Here is an 8,767-nt window from a genome sequence, read left to right as displayed (position 1 = left end):
GCTATGAGTCGCAAGTGACTCAACGGCACATAACAACAACAACTATAACTCAGATGTTTTGATGCATACAGCAGATTTTACACACCTTGTAAGCTTCTCCTTCCTCCTTAATATATATTCCAAGATTACCTCATGGCTAATTTACAGACTAAATGACACAGAAATGGGGCTGGAGATTGAATGATTCAATGTTTTATAATCAGTGATTTATTCATTGCAAATATATTTTAAAAAATATTAAAAGTGACTGTACACACTGACTACTCTTACCACTGGGTCGATAGGGAGTGTCATGATGGATGGAGAGAGAGGAGATTGAAATTGTCAACAGCTTAATCTTGTTTGGATCCTCAATTGACACCTTAATTGGTACCAGCAGTTAGGAAATAAGAACTGCAAGAGCTGTAGTGGAAAAAAACTGCAGTTAAAGAGCTCTCTAAACTATTGAGGAGTTATAATGTCAGTTTGAGGACTAAGGTGTTTCTGATTTAGGCCATAGTCTTTCTGATTACTTGCTTTTCATCTGATAGCTGGACAGTAAAAACGTATGAAAGAAAAATGATTGATACCTTGGAGCTGTGGTCTTGGAGAAGAGCATTGAACATCCCATTGATGGCCAAGAGAATGCATAGATATGTCTTGGAGAAGGTGAAGCCAGAGAGTGTTCTTTGGAAGCCAGAATGATAAGGTTTCACCTCACATACTTTGGGCATGTTGCTAGGAGCTGCTATTCCTTGGAAAAGGACATATGTGCTGGAAGGGTGTAGAGTCAGCCAGCAAAGTAGAGGAAGACCCTCAACCAGGTTGACTGACACAGTGACTGCTGCAGTGGGCTCTTGTGTGTCAGGAATGTGAGGATGGTGCAGAATAGAGCAGGGTTTAGATCTGTTCATAAGGTTTCTGTGAGTTGTACTCAAAGGCACCTAACAACAACAACAACATATACAATGGCTATAGACTATACCTGATGGACTGCACAGGAATCAGATTGACCATATCAGTGGGGGTGGGGGTGGGGAATAACTGGAGAAGCTCAATATCAGGAGTTAAAAGCAGGCCAGGTGCTGGCCATGGAACAGACTATCAATTATTCATGTGCACGTTGAAACTGAAGCTGACAAATAAAAAACAAGTCTGCAAGAACCAAAATACAACCTTGAGTCTATCTCACCTGAATTTAAAGACAAAGATAAGAAAAGGGGAAGTAAAAGCTAAAAAAGATTTGAAAGGGCAGCATGAGATAATAAAGTATGATAGTGAAATGTGCCAAGTGTTGTAGTTAGAAAATAAAAAGGGATGAACACATTCAGCATTTCTCAAACTGAAAGAACTAAAAGAATTATAAACCTCGAAATACTAAAGGATGCTATGGAAAATCTTGAATGATTCAGGAAACATAAAAGTAAGATGGAGGGAATACACAGTCACTGTACCAAAACCAACTAGCTGACATGGAACCATGGTGATGAAGGAAGAAGTTCAAGCTGCACTGAAGGCATTGGCAAAAAACTAAGGCCTCAGGAATTGACGGGATGCAAATTGACATAGTTCAACAGATGCAGCCCTGGATGGTCTCACCAGTCTAGACCAAGAAATTTGAAAGACAGCTACCTGGTCAACCTACTACTGGAAAAGATTCGTATTTGTTCCCTTTCCCAAGAAAGGTGATCCAACAGAATGTGGAAACTATCAAACAATATCATTAATATCACATCCAAGCAATATCTTGATGAAATTGCATTAAAATGGCTTGGAACAATACATCAACAAAGAAGTGCCAGAGAACTTCAGGCTGGAGTTAGGGGAGGCTTTAACATCAGAGGTATTGCTGATGTCTGATGGATCTTGGCTGAAAGCAGAGTACCAGAGGAATTTGTATAACCAGTAAGCTGCGTATGGATACCCAAAGAGGGAGGGGGAGGGGAAGGGAGAGGGGGAAATCATGGGGTCACAGAGTTTGGTGAGTAGAGGGAGGGAGTGGAAAAAATTGTACATGAATGAAACACAATATAAACAAAAAATATCATTCAAGGTATAACATCATAATAAATCTGCTTTTCTACCACTGTCCTAAAAAAACTTGTATTTGGTACACACACACACATTGTTGTTGTTAAGTGCCGTCGAGTCGCAGGTGACTCATAGCGACCCTATGAAGGAGAGTCCTCGATTCTTGGGTGCCTTTCATCTCTGCAGGTTCATAGGGTTTCCAGAGGCAAGCTATTATGGAAGTGGATGCCACTCCTCCTTCCAAGCTTGTTTTAATGGGGGAGCTCTACCCCACTCTCTGTCCGCATTGGGTAGCCAATCATCAACGCATTTGACACACCAGTGTCACGGTGTTCAGCCTCAGCAACCAAAAGTGAATGCGGTGCGGCAACTTGTACACCACGGCTATAAAACCTAGAGGAATGTCTGAACAAAGACAATGAAAACCTGGGAGAACATGGCAGCCGACCCTCCCCTCTTCTCCTTCCGTGATTGAAGCCCTGTGCTGCCGCCTTAAACCCTAGGCCAAGCCTGGCTTGCCTGGCTCCTGGAGGCAGAGTAGTCCTTCACTACCGAAAACTGCCACAACACCCGCCCTGAAACAGCACCATGCTCTCTCTGCTTACCGGGCCATAGCAACCCTGGGCGGAGCAAACCTGGGAAAACACGGCTGCCAATTCTCCCCTCTTCTCATGCCGGGCTTGAAAAGCCCTGTGCTGCCGCCTTAAACCCTACGCCAAGCCTGGCTTGCTTCATTGACTATGCAAAGACATTTGATTGTGTGGATGATAATAAGTTATGGCTGACATTGAGAAAAATGGGAATCTCAGAACACTTAATTGTGCTCATGCAAAACCTAACTTAGCCCAAGAAGCTGCCACCTGAATGAAGCAAGGGATACTGTTTTTGTTGTTCTTGTCAAATGCCGTCAAAAAAGTCTGTCTCATAGAATGTGAAAATTATCAAACAACATTACTAATATCACATGTAAGTGTAAGTAAAATCTTACTGAAGATCATCCAAAAACAGCTAGAACAAAGAAATTCAAGCAGAATTTAGAAGAGGTAGTACCAGGGATATTACTGATAGCAGATGAATTCTGGCTCAAAGCAGAAAACACCAGAAAAGTGTTTCTTTATCTTATTGACTCTGCAAATGCATTTGACTGTGTGGATCATAACAAATTATGTACAATATTGAGAAAAATGAGAATTCCCAGAACATTTAACTGTACTCAAGTAAAACCTAGTCTTAGAGCAAGAAGCTGTTGTGTGAACAGAGAATAGTACACTACATGGTTTAGATAAAGCTGTGCATCAGGGTTCTCTCCTTACCCACTCAAATCTGTATGCTGATCAAATCACCTGACAAACAGGACTTTATCAAGGAGAATGTGACATCAGGATCAGAGGACACTTCATCAACAACCTGCATATGCAGAAGACACAACCTTGCATGCTGAAAGTGGAGGACTTAAAATGCTTGTTGGAGAAGATCAAAGACTGCAGCCTGTAGTCACTAGGTACTTTAGCATTACCTTTCTAGTTGTAACAATCGAATTACATCTCAACATTGTTGTTGTTAGATGCCCTCAAGTGGAATATGTCCTATAAACAAATTTGAACCCTGTCCTATCCTGTCCCATCCTCACAATTCCTGACACATTGGAGGCCATTGCAGCAGTCATTGTGTCAATCTATCTGGTCGAGGGTCTTCCTCTTTAACCAACCTTCCACCTTCTCAAGCATGATGTCCCTCTCCAAGGAATAGTCTCTCCTAGCAATAAGCCTGAAGTATGTAAGATGAAGCTTTATCACCCTTGCCTCCAAGGAGAACCCTGACTGCACTTTCTCCAACATGTACTTGTTTGTTCTTTTGGCAGTGCATGGGATGTTCAGTACTCTTCTCCAACTCCACAGCTCAAACACAAGAAAGACCTGTTAATATGACTATTTTTTTTTTTCAAATATACAGTACTACAGCTAAAGCCAAAGAAGAGGAAATTGAACATTTTTTACCAAATATTGCAGTCCAAAATTGACCAAACATGTAATCAAGATGGAATGCAAAAGTTAGAAACAATGAAGAAGGAATAATATGAACTTATTGACAGAAATAAGGCTGGAAATAGAATGATCAAATTTTATATGTTCAGTGGTTTATTCACTGCAAATTCATTTTTTAAAAACATAAAAGGAAACTTTACACTTGGACCTCACCTGATGAACTGAATGCAGAAGAATCAAATTGACTACATATGTGAAATGAATCATTCAAGAAGGTCAGTATCAGCAGTTAAAACCAGACCAGGTGCAGACTGAGGAACAGACCATGAATTAGTCATGTGCAAGTTTAAACTTGGGCTGACAAAAATAAGTCTAAGCGAACCAAAATTTTATCTTATGTCTACCCCACCTGAATTTAAAAATCATCTTATAAATAGGTTTGAAGTTTTGCACACCAATGATCGAAGACCAGATGAGTTGTGGGATGACATCAAGGATATCATCCATGAAGAGAGCAAAAGGACATTACAGAGGAGAAAATAAATAATAATAAGACACCAAAGTGGATGTCAGAAGAGACTGAATATTGCACTAGAGCATGGAGAAAGGGAAAAGATGCGGAGGTTAAAGAGTTGAACAGAGAATTCAAAGGGCAGCTCAAGAAGACAAAGTCAAGTATTATAATGGAATGTGCAGAAAGATGGAATGGGGGGGGAGAGAAAAACGAACTGTATTCTCAAGCAGAGAAAACTGAAAAGCAAACTGAAGCCTTGAGTTGGAATACAGAAGGATTGTATTGGCAATGTGTTGAATGATCCAAGAAGCATCAAAAGAAGATGAAGGGAATACAGAGTCACTAAACTAAATAATGCTGAAAAATTTCAGGAAGTATCATAAACAAGAGCCATCTCGACATTAAAGATAAAAACCCTCATTTTCTGCCTGAGAACACTGCTGAGGAAGCTAAAATGTTTATTCCCACTGCCACCATGTCAAAGTCAGAGTCTCCTAAAGAGCCTGAACATCTGCAGAAACTATTCACAGAAGGGGTGGGCTTTGAAAGGACAGATGAAAGTCCCTCATTTGGAGCAACAGGGGACACTCACGAAATGATTGGTAAGGTGAGATCAAAATACAAAGCTCTCCAGAGGCATTGAGTTTGTCACATACTCAGCTGTGGAAGAGGTGGGAGGTGGATGCAGCATGCATGCAAGGCCTCCCTCACAAAGTGGATGGAAGGGTTGTGGACCCTTAGAGGGCTATCTCAAGAAAATATTCTCAAAGACCAGGTGTCTCAATTAACTGTGAAAAAGATCTTTCTTGGTGTAATTAAAGAAGATACTAAAGAACATACAAGATTATTTTGAGCAGTAGGGGAAAATGGAAGCCATTGAAATCATGACTGACCAAGACAGTGGCTAGAAGAGGGTTTTGCTTTTGTGACTTCTTATGATCATGATTCTGAAGATAAAAATCATTATCCAGAAATACCAGACTCTGAATGGTCACAACTGTGAAGTAAGGAAAGCCCTGTCAAAGGAAGAGGTAGCCAGTGCCTCTTCCAGCTGAAGAGGTCAAATTAGTTCTGGAAACTGGTGGTGTCTATGGAGGTGGTTTTGGTGGGAATGACAACTTTGGTCGAGGAGGAAATTTCAGTGGACAAGGTGGCGTTGGTGGCAGCAGTGGTGATGGAGGATATGGAGGCTGTGGGGGTGGTTATAACAGATTTGGTAATGATGGAAGCAACTTTGGAGGTGGGGGGAGCTATTTTGGCAATTACAACAATCAATCTTCAAAGTCTGGACCTAGGAAGGGAGGAAATTTTGGAGGCAGAAGCACTGGCCCTTGGGTGGTAGATGTCAATATTTTGCCAAACCAAAAGACCAAAGTGGCTACGGTAGTTCAAGCAGCAGCAGTAGCGATGGCGGGGGCAAAAGGTTGGGTCGTTGGGGTTTTTGTTTGTTTGTTTGTTTAATTTTTTTTTTTTGCATGTACCATCAAATCAGATTGCCCCTCCTTCTCCAGCAGATCATCTGGTGGATTTGAACCACTCACCTCGGGGATTGCAGTGTAGCTTCTTGCCACTAGGCCACCAGAGCTCACAAAAGGTTGGGTTTTTTAAAAAATGTCTTTCTTTTTACAGTTTATTTACAAAGTTTGTATACATTGGTTTTCATACCAGATCTTTCCAATTTCCTTCCCATCCACCTTCCCTCCCCCCATCAAACTGGGTGACCCTGTGATTAACGCCCCCACCCCACTTCCTCAATCTTCTGCTCCCACCTTGCCCCCACCCCATGGATCCTCATACTTGTTCTTCAATAATGGTCTTATACAATATCTGTACTTATGGAACTCAGCATAAGTTCACTTAGCATAATGCTCTCAACTCCCTTCCAAGTTGGGTAATAAATTAAAAAAATCATAGCTTCTGTGGTGTGCCGCATTCTCAAAAATTTGCAAATAGAGATACCATTTGACCCAGCAATTCCACTACTGGGAATACACCCAAAAGAGACCATCACTGCCACCCAAGCAGATAGATATATGCACACCTATATTTATCGTGGCTTTGTTCACAATAGCAAGGAGTTGGAAACAACCTAAGTGCCCATCAACAAATGAATGGATAGAGAAGCTGTGGTATATTCACACAATGGAATACTATGCTGCATTGCAAAACAAGGAACTCATGCAATATTATTCAAAATGGGTGACCCTGGAGGACATTATGCTGAGTGAAATACCTCAGTCACAAAAGGACAAAGACTGCATCGTGCCACTGTTGTACAACAGGACTGACATCGGTGTTGGGGGGAGACTGAAAAAGATGGGATAAATAACGTATACTGATGAGGGAGAAAACTGTTTAAAAGGGATATGTGATTAGGTATTATTGTCATGACAGGAGTCCAGAATGAAGGCTGCATAGTGGAATGGACTTGGGGTGAGGGATTTTATAACAGTGAAAGAATTTACCTTTTACTTTCCAAAGAGAAGAGCGAATTGGGGGAGTGCGGGGTGGGCAGGGAGAAAAGTGCAACAATGAATGAATAAAAATCCTCAGTCTCTATAAACTTTCATTTAAATTAATAATAATTAAAAATTGTAAGAAAAGAAAAAATCATTGCTTCTGTGTGCTGTGTAGTATTCCATTGTGTGAATGTACTATAATTTCTCAATTCATTTAATTGTGGTTGGACATTTGGGCTCTTTCCATGTTCTTGTAAATGTGAATAACGCTACTATGAACATTGGTGTACAAGCCTCCATTTTTGCCTTAGTTCTCATTCTCTCAGGATATTTTCCAAGCAGTGAAATAGCTGAGTCATATGAAATTTCTGTGTTCAGCTGTGTGTGTGTGTGTTTTCAGCATTTTTAAGAAGTGCCAACTGCCTTACAGAGTGGTTATACCATTTTACAGTCCCACCAACAATGTATAAGACTTCCCATCTCACCACATCCACTCCAACATTTATTACTTGCTGTTCTGTTAAACTTTAAGTTTTAATAACTGCCGGGGGAAAAAACCTTAAGAGGAGAGGAAAGCCAGAGAAGTGACATAGAAGCTACTGTTTACAGCAGATTTGTGAACACAGCCAAGAATAGTGGTGATAGGGCCTAGTTTCTATGCAGAAGACATGCTTTAGACCGGATATGGGCCAAAAAGTCAAAGATCGTATTTGTGACTAAATGTGGAGTAGGTTATTTTACCTTTTGTTCTGTGGAAACTGTAAAGCGTTTCAAAAACAAGGACTTTTTTTTTCAACAAATAGTGCTGGCAAAACTGGACTTTCACCTGCAGAAAACTGAAACCATACACAAAAATAAACTCAAAGTGGATCAGAGACCTGGAAGTAAAGCCCCAAACCATAAAGTTCATAAGAGATCAAGCTTAGAAGTTATAGTCTACGGTATAAAGAGACTGCCAAACACAACTAGAAATGCACAATTTGAAGAGGATAAAATTGATGAATGGGACCTTCTAAAGATTAAATCCCTATGCACATCAAAACCTTTTTCCAACAGAGTGAAAAGAAAACCTAACGACCACCTCAGAAAAGAGTCTCATATCAAAAGTTTATAGAATACTCCTGGGACTCCACAAGAAAAAGACAATCCAAGAAAATAATTATCCAAAAAGATAATCCTGTTACAAAATGGGCAAAAGAGATGGAAAGAATTTTTGCAGAGGAAGAATAGCAAGCAGGAACATGAAGAAATATTTCAAATCACTGCCAATAAAAGAGATGCAAATGAAAACCACAATGAGATACCATCTCACTCCAATAACAATGGCAAAGTTTAACAGGGCAGCAAGTAATAAATGTTGGAGAGGATGTGGCAAGAAAAGAACTCTTATACATTGTTGATGAGATTGTAAAATGATGCAACTATTCTGGAAGGAAGTTTGGTGCTTCCTCAAAAAGCTGAATATAGAAATTCCTTATGACCCAGATATTCCACTGCTTGGAATATGCCATCGTTATGTGCATCGAGTCACTTGTGAATCATAGCTACCCTATGTACACCATCCCTAAACCCTGCTCTATTCCTTGACAATCCTATTGTGTCCAACACACCTATCCCCATTAACCAGTGATGGAATCAATCCATATTATTGAGGGTCTTCCTCTCCTGCGCTGTCCCAACACCCTCCCAAGAATGATGTCCCTCTCCAAGGACTGATCCCACCTTGAAACATGTCCAAAGTATGCTTCAGAATCCTTACCTCCAGCCAGACCGGGGAACGCCGGGGGAACGCACGCCGC

General features: G+C 40.7%; 1 pseudogene; it reads left to right on the top strand.

The window, feature by feature from the left end:
• Positions 1-4,984: 4,984 nt before the first annotated feature.
• Positions 4,985-5,749, top strand: LOC102846525 (annotated as a pseudogene).
• Positions 5,750-8,767: the final 3,018 nt, after the last annotated feature.

This window comes from Elephantulus edwardii, unplaced genomic scaffold (assembly GCF_000299155.1).
Source record: "Elephantulus edwardii isolate Elephantulus edwardi_28Jun2011 unplaced genomic scaffold, EleEdw1.0 scaffold01697, whole genome shotgun sequence".
NCBI lineage: Eukaryota > Metazoa > Chordata > Mammalia > Macroscelidea > Macroscelididae > Elephantulus > Elephantulus edwardii.
The sequence above is the reverse complement of the archived record's forward strand: the minus strand, read 5'-3'. Positions and strand labels throughout refer to the sequence as shown.